The sequence below is a fragment of the Salvelinus sp. IW2-2015 genome, linkage group LG6.1 (genome assembly GCF_002910315.2).
Source record: "Salvelinus sp. IW2-2015 linkage group LG6.1, ASM291031v2, whole genome shotgun sequence".
NCBI lineage: Eukaryota > Metazoa > Chordata > Actinopteri > Salmoniformes > Salmonidae > Salvelinus > Salvelinus sp. IW2-2015.
Genome location: NC_036845.1, coordinates 18320597 through 18332038, shown reverse-complemented (window position 1 = coordinate 18332038; position 11442 = coordinate 18320597).

The window sequence follows — 11442 nt, the reverse complement described above, 5'->3', positions numbered from 1 at the left end:
ACATCATGGCTACATCTCAGGTGTAGGCAGAACATTTTGCGTTCACAGGCTGTTTGTGAGAGATGAAAGCGCCTTGGGACACAAGTCATTTTTTATATCTCTCTCATGATTAGAAGGAGAGAGAATCAGAGCAGTAATCAGTACATACTCCTGCCTGGCAGCAGGTGGCTAATGGGGGGCCTTAGGCACCCACATCCTGCCTGCATATAGAACATCTGATTTGCTCCAGTGCATCTGATTGTAATGCATGCTAAATGAAAAACCCTGAGGACTGGGATGTTCTGAGAGGACCAGAGATACTGTACTTGCTACCTGGAAGGAACAAACCCAACGTACTCAGGATGCAGAGTATGAAACCTGTGGTGTTAATTAAAAACCGAATGCATGTAGATCAATTGAACCACACAATATGCACAACACATCTATGCAATGTTATGCCTTGATTTAATTTAATTTCTGTTTTAGGTCTCTGGAAGGGGAAAAGGAAAGTCTGAAAAAGCTAAATGTTATGAGCAAAGGGTAGGTTCGACTGAGTGCACCTTCAGGTTGGGGACACACGTTGTTTCCCAAATGTCTTTCTGGGAAATGTGGCATTGTTGGAGTAATTGTTTTTTTGCCCAGGGGTGTTTTGGCAGAGCAAATATCTTGTACGATCACTGTGACCTCAGACATCAGACTTGAGGCCTGAAACTCGACGGTCTTATCTATTTGAAAGAATATACATTTATCTGTTGTTTTTATATCTGTGCACATACAACTGTGTACATGTACTTTTCTTCACTGAAGGAGAGGGACAACCATTTTCCTGTGTCCTCTGGGCAGCCCAAGGGGCTCAGCATGTGATCTCAAAATCCACCTGCAGAATCCTTCCTGGATCACAAATTTCAGATTCCAAAGTTCTGTTCCATGTTTTGCGATAGACAAGTTCCAAAGACATAGACAGGTTTCTGTCCAGTGTTATACAACGGGTGGGTCTAATCTTGAATGCTGATTGGTTAAAATCGCTTTCCAGCTGGTGTCTGTTCCACAAATTGCCACCGGCTAAATCTATGACGTCATACTATTTACTCTGTTCCATCTGGCTGCGCAATCCACTGTCTTATCGGCCCAGACAGGCACTTTATAAACTTGATCTCCACTATAAAAAGCATCTATACATTATCTCACGTTTTTTTTAGAATAACATTTCATTTTCAACAGCAGAGATTTGTGTTGACGTTGATGTCTGTCTGTCCGACATTTGCAACATTGTTTCAATATTTAAATTCGATCTCCTGCTGTCCCATAGTAATGAACGAGTCGAGACATACAGGCAGGCAAAGTTTCTCAGCCAGTCGAAATCATGAATCAGCTGGCATAATTTTTATGTATATATATATATATATATACAAAAAAATCTATTGAGAAAAGGTCAAACGAAACACAGCTTATTTGCAGTCTTTCCAGCTTCAGTTTGAAGTGATCGTGTTAGCTGTGTTGTTGGCTAGCTCCTCTGAACAGTGTCCTGACGAGGAAGCACATTTTCAATGCCAGGCGAAATCGCGCCTCATTGTCTCATGGATGTATCAAAATAAATGTCAATAGAAAACCGATTAAACAAATGCAAATTCTACTACTTTGATGTTATTCTCGCTGCACTTTTTGACGTGACTGTAAATTAGCCGTAGTTGGCTAGCAAGCAAGGGATAAGAACGTTGCCAGCCAGTACGGCAATAGAACATTTAGAACGAACGACTGGGTCGCATCCATAGACAGAACAAAAACACTGAACGACTGGGTCGCGTCTCTAGCAACCCTAGATTTGTGTCGGGACTATATCTTGTAGAAGGATGAAATAGTATGAATAAATTAATCAAAATAATTTTTAAATGAATATGTCAATCATTATTTGAATATGTTTGTAAAAGTTATAATGCCCTCGAAGCCGGTATTTGGAGGATATATGCCAACCCTCGGCATTATCTCGGGCCTAACAACACCTGTGCCAATATATCATCCAAACACCGGCTTCTCGAGCATTATCATTTAATAATTCACCAGAGTGAACAAACTGCAGCACATTGTGTGTGTAACGGATGTGAAATGGCTAGCTAGTTAGCGGGTACGCGCTACTAGCGTTTCAATCAGTTACGTCACTTGCTCTGAGACTTAAGTAGGGTTTCCCCTTGCTCTGCAAGGGCCGCGGCTTTTGTGGAGCGATGGGTAACGACGCTTCGAGGGTGACTGTTGTTGATGTGTGCAGAAGGTCCCTGGTTCGCGCCCGTGTCGGGGCGAGGGGACGGTTTAAAGTTATACTGTTACATTGGTGCCGGGGCCTTTGTGGAGCGATGGGTAACGATGCTTCGTGGGCGACCGTTGTTGATGTGTGCAGAGGGTCCCTGGTTCGCGCCCGTGTCAGGGCGAGGGGACGGTTTAAAGTTATACTGTTACATGTGTTCAATTAAAAGTTTAAATTTTTTTGCAAGAACAACAATTTTTACTAATAATGCTGTTTACATGGACATCTGATAATCAAATACACAGCAGGAACTTGAATATACAATACCAGTCAAAAGTTTGGACACACCTACTCATTCAAGGGTTTTTCTTTATTTTAATATGTTCTACATTGTAGAACAATAGTGAAGACAACAGAATTATGAAATAACAGATATGGAATCATGTAGTAACTTCAAAGTAGCCACCCTTTGCCTTGATGACAGCTTTGCACATTATTGGCATTCTCTCAACCAGCTTTATGAGGAATGTTTTTCCAATAGTCTTGAAGGAGTTCCCACATATGCTGAGCACTTGTTGGCTGCTTTTCCTTCACTCTGCAGTCCAACTCATCCCAAACCATCTCAATTGGGTTGAGGTCACGTGATTGTGGAGGCCAGGTCATCTGATGCAGCACTCCATCACTCTCCTTGTTGGTCAAATAGCCCTTAGACAGCCTGGAGGTGTGTTTTTGGTCATTGTCCTGTTGAAAAACAAGTGATAGTCCCACTAAGCGCAAACCAGATGTGATGGTGTATCGCTGCAGAATGCTGTGGTAGCCATGCTGGTTAAGGAGACTGCGTGAATCAGGCCTTCATGGTCAAATTGCTGCAAAGAAACCACTACTAAAGGACACCAATAATAAGAAGAGACTTGCTTGGGCCAAGAAACACACACAATGGACAACAAACAGGTGGAGATCTGTCCTTTGGTCTGAAAAATCCAAATTTGAGATTTTTGGTTCCAACCACCGAGATGCAGAGTTGGTGAACAGATGATCTCTGCATGTGTGGTTCCCACCGTGAAGCATGGAGGAGGATGTGTGGGGGTGTTTTGCTGGTGACACTGTCAGTGAATTATTTAGAATTCAAGGCACACTTAACACACACACGTACACACACACACACGTACACACATATATATATATATATATATATATATATATATATATATATATATATATACACAGTATATACAGTGCCTTTGGAAAGTATGCAGACCACCTGGCTTTTTCCATATTTCGTGACGTTACAGCTTTATTCTCAAATGTATTGTTTTTTTTCTCATCAATCTATACACAATACCCCATGATGCCAAAGCATCAGTATTCAGACCCTTTACTCAGTACTTGTTGAAGCACCTATGGTAGCGATTATAGTATCGAGTTTTCTTGAGTATGACGCTACAAGCTTGGCAGACCTGTATTTGGGGAGTTTCTGCCATTTTTCTCTGCAGATCCTCTCAAGCTCTGTCAGGTTGGATGGGGAGCATTGCTGCACAGCTATTTTCAGGTCTCTCCAGAGATGTTCGATCCGGTTCAAGTCTGGGCTCTGGCTGGGCCACCCAAGGACATTCAGAGACTTGTCCCGAAGCCACTCTGTGTTGTCTTGGCTGTGTGCTTAAAGTCGTTTGTTCAGTTCATCTTTCCCTCGGTCCTGACTAATCTCCCAGTCCCTGCCGCTGAAAAACATTGTCATAGCATGATGCTGCCACCACCATGCTTCACCGTAGGGACGGTGCCAGGTTTCCTCCAGACGTGACGTTTGGCATTCAGGCCAAAGAGTTCAATGTTGGTTTCATCAGACCTGAGAATCTTGTTTCTCATGATTTGAGAGTCTTTAGGTGCCTTTTGGCAAACTCCAAGCGGGCTGTCATATGCCTTTTACTGAGGAGTGGCTTCCGTTTTTCCACTCTACCATAAAGGCCTGACTGGTGGAGGGCTGCAGAGATGGTTGTCCTTCTGCAATGTTCTCCCATCTCCACAGAGGAAGTCTGGAACTGTCAGAGTGACAATCGGGTTCTTGGTCACCTCCCTGACCAAGGCCTTTCTCACCAGCTTGCTAAGTTTGACTGGGCGGCCATCTCAGTCAGAAACTTCTTCACTCAGGAACCACCAAAAACAGAAATACCTTACTTACATAAGTATTCTTGACCCTTTGGTATGAGACTCGGAAACTTCTTCTAGACTTGGAAACTTCTTCCATTTAAGAATGATGGAGGCCACTGTGTTCTTGGGAACCTTCAATACTGCAGACATGTTTTGGTACCCTTCCCCACAATCCTGTCTCGGAGCTCTATGTACAAGTCCTTTGACCTCATGTCTTGGTTTTTGCTCTGACATGCACTGTCAACTGTGGGACCTTATACAGGTGTGTGCCTTTCCAAATCATGTCCAATCAATTGAATTGACCACATGCGGCCAATGAAGTTGTAGAAACATCTCAAGGATGTTCAATGGAAACAGGATTCACCTGAGCTCAATTCCGAGTCTCATACCAATGGGTCTGAATACTTATGTAAGTAAGGTATTTCTGTTTTTTGCAAAAAAAAATCTTAAAACCTGTTTTCGCTTTGTCATTATGGGGTGTTAGGTGTAGATTGATGAGGGGAAAAATTACTTTCATCAATTTTAGAATACGACTGTAACATAACAAAACGTGGAAAAAGTCAAGTCGTCTGAATACTTGCTGAATGCAGTGTGTATATATATTTATGGTGTTATGTGACATGTTTTTCGAAAGACATGCAAGACAGATTTTAGTCCATTTTACTAATTACCATTGCCCACAACCTGATCTAAACTAAGTTTGTACAAATGTTGCATAATGAATATAATGACTGAAACAAATGATTAAAGTGACTGAAATGTAAAAATATATATTCTTACATGGATATCCAAATTCAACTCCATATCACCGAACATACCACAGTCCTCAACGTCATAGTTCCTGGGTTCATTTTTCATTCAATATGTAGTTGTAGCTGATGTGCCATCAACCCACTCCCAGTCTCCCTCTATTTTGATGTAATGCAGGCCAATCCAGACTTTCAGAAATGCTTTGAATCCATATATAAATTCCTGCTCCGCTTCGCTGTTATGATCACCAGGTCTAACCCTCTCTTCTGACAGTCCTGTCTTCTCTCTTGCCAGGATTTCTTCTCAGTGGAGAGGTAGTAGATGGATTCTCCAAACGTCCTCTTTCCATTGAGCTCCATGTCCAGTTTGTTCACCTTTTCCTGTAACTGGTCTCTCTCTTTCGTGAGGGTGTTGAATCTGGCCTGTTGGTGTTTCCATGCATGATAGTACTGACCAAGGAGTCCATTTTATTGAACAGTCAGTCCTATGATCCCAACCATTAGGAGAACACGCAGCAGCCCCAGACACATAGCTCTGGAGGGCCTCTTCCACCTCTGAAGATGTAGAGAGAGTTGAGCACCAACACCACCTCCAATATTCATAGTCTTCATTGTGCTGGATTCCTCGTTTTCAAATCCATCTTCCTTTGCAACAAGGTCCTCTGACATCATTACACATTTGTATGATAAAATACAGTAACTGGTGCTGTTATCTCAGCTCTAATGTGGGGCTTGTACCTATGTCTCTGCCAATTATAATGCTCTGATTTGTGTGTCGCTTACTGCAATTCACTGTTTTTTTTGTAACAAAACACAAAACAAAACAGCCCTGTCCTCGTTTGACTCCAAATATTCTTAGTTGGAATGCAATGTCTGATAATACTTCCACCCTACTACGCATTACTTTTTATACACCAAAAACATACACTTTTATTCATTACTATTGCCCAAACCTCGTCTAAACTGAGTTTGTACAAAAATACACCCTGCAGCTTACCCTTTTTTGCCAGTATTGTAAATATTGACCAAACATATTTCAGACTTTCCAGAGATAATCCTTATTATCCATTATCCTTAGGAGAAAGCTGTCATCGGTAAGTATATTGCCTGTTCAGAGTATCCCTTAGCTAATATATTTTATTCCACAGGAGACAGATGCATGATTAATGATCTTATTCATATTAATTAGCTTTGGAGGGCAGCTTCTCTAAAATGTTTACAGTCTCATAGCATGGTGTGTACAACCCCTCCCCCACCCGGTGTATAGTCAAATATGAGTCATAATTGTGCTGGCGAAACAGTGGCAGCAGTCTTTAACCAAACAGTGCCGTGTTCAAATCAAATCAAATTGTATTGGTCACATACACATGGTTAGCAGATGTTAATGCGAGGCTAGCGAAATGCTTGTGCTTCTAGCTAAGACTGTAACAGCGTTCCTCCTCCTCTTCATCCGAAGAGGAGGAGCAGGGATTAAACCAAGGCGCAGCGTAGTGAAATGACATGATTTATTAAACAAACAAAACAGACGAAAACGAACTATACTTGATAACTAATAAAACAACAAACGATGTAGACAGACCTGAAACGACGAACTTACATATAACGTGAAGAACGCAAATAACAGGAACAGACTACATGAAACGAACAAACCGCAAACAGTCCCGTATGGTGTAACATCGACACAGACACAGGAGACAACCACCCACAACGAACACTGTGAAACAACCTACCTAAATATGACTCTCAATTAGAGGACGCACACCTGCTCTAATTGAGAGCCATACCAGGCAACCTTAAACCAACATAGAAACAGACAACATAGAATGCCCCCAAACTCACGTCCTGACCAACTAACACATACAACAAACTAACAGAAATAGGTCAGGAACGTGACATAACCCCCCCTTAAGGTGAGAACCCGGGCGCACCAGCAGAAAGTCTAGGGGAGGGTCCGGGTGGCATCTGACCACGGTGGTGGCTCAGGCTCTGGACGAGGTCCCCACCCACCATAGTCAATCCCAGCTTACGTTTACCCTTATCATGACCACCCTCTTATTTCCCACTAATTTAAGGGGAACACCACGATAAAGGACAGCTCCGGAATAAGGTAGCTCAGGACAGAGAAATAGCTCAGGATAAAGAGGTAGCTTAGGATAGAGGGAACTCGGACTGAAGGGCAGCTCCGGACAGAGAGACAGCTCTGGACTGAGGGGCAGTTCTGGATTACTAGCCGCTTCTGGCTGAGGGCAGCTCATGGCTGCTGACGGCTCTGGACGCTCATGGCAGGCTGAGCGGTCTGACGCTCATGGCAGGCTGACGGCTCTGACGCTCATGGCTCGCTGACGGCTCTGGACGCTCATGGTCGCTGACTGGCTCTGGACGCTCATGGCTGGCTGACGGCTCTGGACGCTCATGGCAGGCTGACGGCTCTAGACGCTCATGGCTCGCTGAACGGCTCTAGACGCTCATGGCGCTGACGGCTCTGGACCGTCATGGCTCGCTGACGGCTCTGGCCGTCATGGCTCGCTGACGGCTCTGGCTGCTCAGGCTCGCTGACGGCTCTGGACGCTCATGGCTCGCTGACGGCTCTGACGCTCATGGCTCGCTGGCGGCTCTGGACGCTATGGCAGGCTGGCGGCTCTGGCAGATCCTGTCTGGTTGGGCGGTCTGGCAGATCCTGTCGGTTGGGCTTGGCAGATCCTGTCTGGTTGGCGGTCTGGCAGATCCTGTCTGGTTGCGGCTCTGGCAGATCCTGTTGGTTGGCGGCTCTGGCAGATCCTGTCTGGTTGGCGGCTCTGGCAGATCCTGTCTGGTTGGCGGCTTGGAGATCTGTCTGGTTGGCGGTCTGGAGATCCTGTCTGGTTGGCGTCTGGCAGATCCTGTTGGTTGGCGGCTCTGGCAGATCCTGTCTGGTTGGCGGCTCTGGCAGATCCTGTCTGGTTGGGGCTCTGGCAGATCCTGTCTGGTTGGCGGCTCTGGCAGATCCTGTCTGGTTGGCGGCTCTGGCAGATCCTGACTGGAATGGCTCTAGCGGCTCCTGACTGACTAACGGCTCTGACGGCTCGGACAGACGGGCGCTAATGGCTGGGACAGACGATGACTCAGACGGCGCTGGGGAGACGGATGGCTAGACGGTGCGGGGAGACGGACTGGCTCAGACGGCGTGGGGAGACGGATGGCTCAGACGGCGCTGGGGAGAGGATGGCTCAGACGGGCTGGGGAGACGGTGGCTCAGACGGCGCTGGGGAGACGGATGGCTCAGATGGCGCTGCGGAGCGGATGGCTCAGATGGCGCTGCGGAGACGGATGGCTCAGACTGATCCTGTCTAGCGGAAGGCTTTGGCTGCTCCTGTCTGGGGGGCTCTAGCGGCTCCTGTCTGGCGAAGGCTCTAGCGGCTCATGGAAGACGGGCGGCTTTGCAGGCTCATGGCAGACGGCGGCTTTGAAGGCTCAATACAGACGGGCAGTTCATGCGGCGCTTGAGACGGACAGTTCAGGCGCCGTTGGGAGACGGCAGACTCTGGCGGCTGAGACGCACTGTAGGCCTGGTACGTGGTGCCGGAACTGGAGGCACCGGACTGGAGACACGCACTTCAAGCCTAGTGCGGGGAGCAGGGACAGGGCACACTGACCTCTCAAAGCGCACTATAGGCCTGGTGCGTGGTACCGGCACTGGTGGCACCGGGCTGAGTGCAGGCACTCCAGGATGAGTACGGGAGAGGAACAGTGCGTACAGGGCTCTGGAGACGTACAGGAGGCTTAGTGCGTGTTGTCGGAACTGGAGGCCCCGAACTGGATACACGCCACATAGGAAGAGTGCGTGGAGGGGACAGGGCTCTGGAACGCGCACTGGAAGCCTGGTGCGTGGTGTAGGCACGGTGGTACTGGCTAGGGCGGGGAGGTAGCGCGAAATACCGGACCGTGCAGGCGTACTGGCTCTCTTGAGCATTGAGCCTGCCCAACCTTACCTGGTTGAATGCTCCGGTCGCCGACCATGCTGGGAGGTGGAATAACCGCACCGGGCTATGTAGGCGAACCGGGGAAACCATGCGTAAGGCAGGTGCCATGTATGCCGGCCGAGGAGACGCACTGGAGACCAGACGCGTTGAGCGGCCTCATGACACCTGGCTCAATGCCCAATCTAGCCCTACCAGTGCGGGGAGGTGGAAAAACCCGCACCGGGCTATGCACACATACAGGAGACACCCTGCGCTCTACTGCGTAACACGGTGTCTGCCCGTACTCCCGCTCTCCACGGTTAGCCTGAGAAGTGGCGCAGGTCTCCTACCTGCCCTTGGCCCACTACCTCTTAGCCCCCCCCAAGACATTTTTGGGTGTTACTCACGGCTTTTCGGGCTTCCGTGCAAGCGCGTCCCCTCATAACGCAGTTCCTCTCTCTCTTTTCCTCCGCTCTCCGAACTGCCTCCAGCTGTTCCATGGACGTGATTCACTTTAGCCCATGGTCCTTCTCCGTTAATACTTGCTCCCAATCCACAAGTCCTGTATACTTTCCCGTTGCTCGCTTACGCTGTGGTTCTGGATTGGTGGGTGGTTCTGTAACAGCGTTCCTCCTCTCTTTTCATCCGAAGAGGAGGAGCAGGGATTAAACCAAGGCGCAGCGTAGTGAAATGACATGATTTATTAAACAAACAAAACAGACGAAAACGAACTATACTTGATAACTAATAAAACAACAAACGATGTAGACAGACCTGAAACGACGAACTTACATATAACGTGAAGAACGCAAATAACAGGAACAGACTACATGAAACGAACAAACCGCAAACAGTCCCGTATGGTGTAACATCGACACAGACACAGGAGACAACCACCCACAACGAACACTGTGAAACAACCTACCTAAATATGACTCTCAATTAGAGGAACGCCAAACACCTGCCTCTAATTGAGAGCCATACCAGGCAACCCTTAAACCAACATAGAAACAGACAACATAGAATGCCCACCCAAACTCACGTCCTGACCAACTAACACATACAACAAACTAACAGAAATAGGTCAGGAACGTGACAAAGACAGTGTAGTAATATCTAACAAGTAATCTAAGAAATTCACAACGACTACCTTATACACAGAAGTGTAAAGGAATGAATAAGAATATGTACATATAAATATATGGATGAGCGATGGCCGTGTAGCATAGGCAAGATGCAGTAGATGGTATAAAATACAGTATATACATATGAGATGAGTAATGTAGGATATGTAGACATTATTAAAGTGGCATTATTTAAAGTGACTAGTGATACCTTTATTAAATAAATGTATTACATTTCTTAAAGTGGCCAGAGATTTGAGTCTGTGTGTTGGCAGCAGCCACTCTATGTTTGAGATAGACGCTGTTTTTCAGTCTCTGGGTCCCAGCTTTGATGCACCTGTACTGACCTCGCCTTCTGGATGATAGAGGAGTGAACAGGCAGTGGCTCGGGTGGTTGTTGTCCTTGATTATCTTTTTGGCCTTCCTGTGACATCGGGTGCTGTAGGTGTCCTGGAGGGCAGGTAGTTTGCCCCCCCAGGACAGTACAGATGCTGTTTAATCATAAGTAAATAGTCAAAGCTGTGTGGAAACATAAGTGGGTGGGTGAGATAAAAACCCTCACATACAGCTAGCATATGTTACATGCAAGGGAGGGAGCAGATAGCTTGTTTAGTCCGCTGTTATCTACCTGCTGGGTCGATAAACTAGAATTCAAAGAGCAGATATCTTATCAACTCACAAAATTCCAGCCCATCCACGAAAGCACAAAATGTGCAAAATATACTTTAACTACACATGAATATTTGTACCTCAAAGTGGGTAGAAAGAACATGACCTTGTACCAAAAAACGTATCCCAAAAGCATACCCAGGATGGAACCAGGTTTGATTGGTACAGCCCTCAACAATAGTCAATAATAGCCCTTACTTTCATCCTCTTCAGATTGAAATAAATATATCTCAATCCTCCAAAATCAACTGTACAAGATGTGGTTGGAGTGTGTTTGTGCTTTTGAGAAAAAGAGTGACCTTGATACAGTACTGTACGCTAGAACCATGGATGTTCTCTGCATGATTAAAGAGTTTCATTTATTGCCTAATAACTTTGGTACAGATGTAGGATCTTAATTTGTGGCTGAGAATTTTCCTGAGCCGCAGGAAATGCAGATGAGTTTCGTGATTTGCATAAATTCTCTGAAAACCTGCACTAGCACACGGTTATTTTAACAGTATTGCACTTTTCATGTAGCCTCATTTTGGCTGGCTAATAGCCTAACCACTATTCAAGCAACATTATGGACTAAAAGTTCAAATCCATTTGCTGCAGGA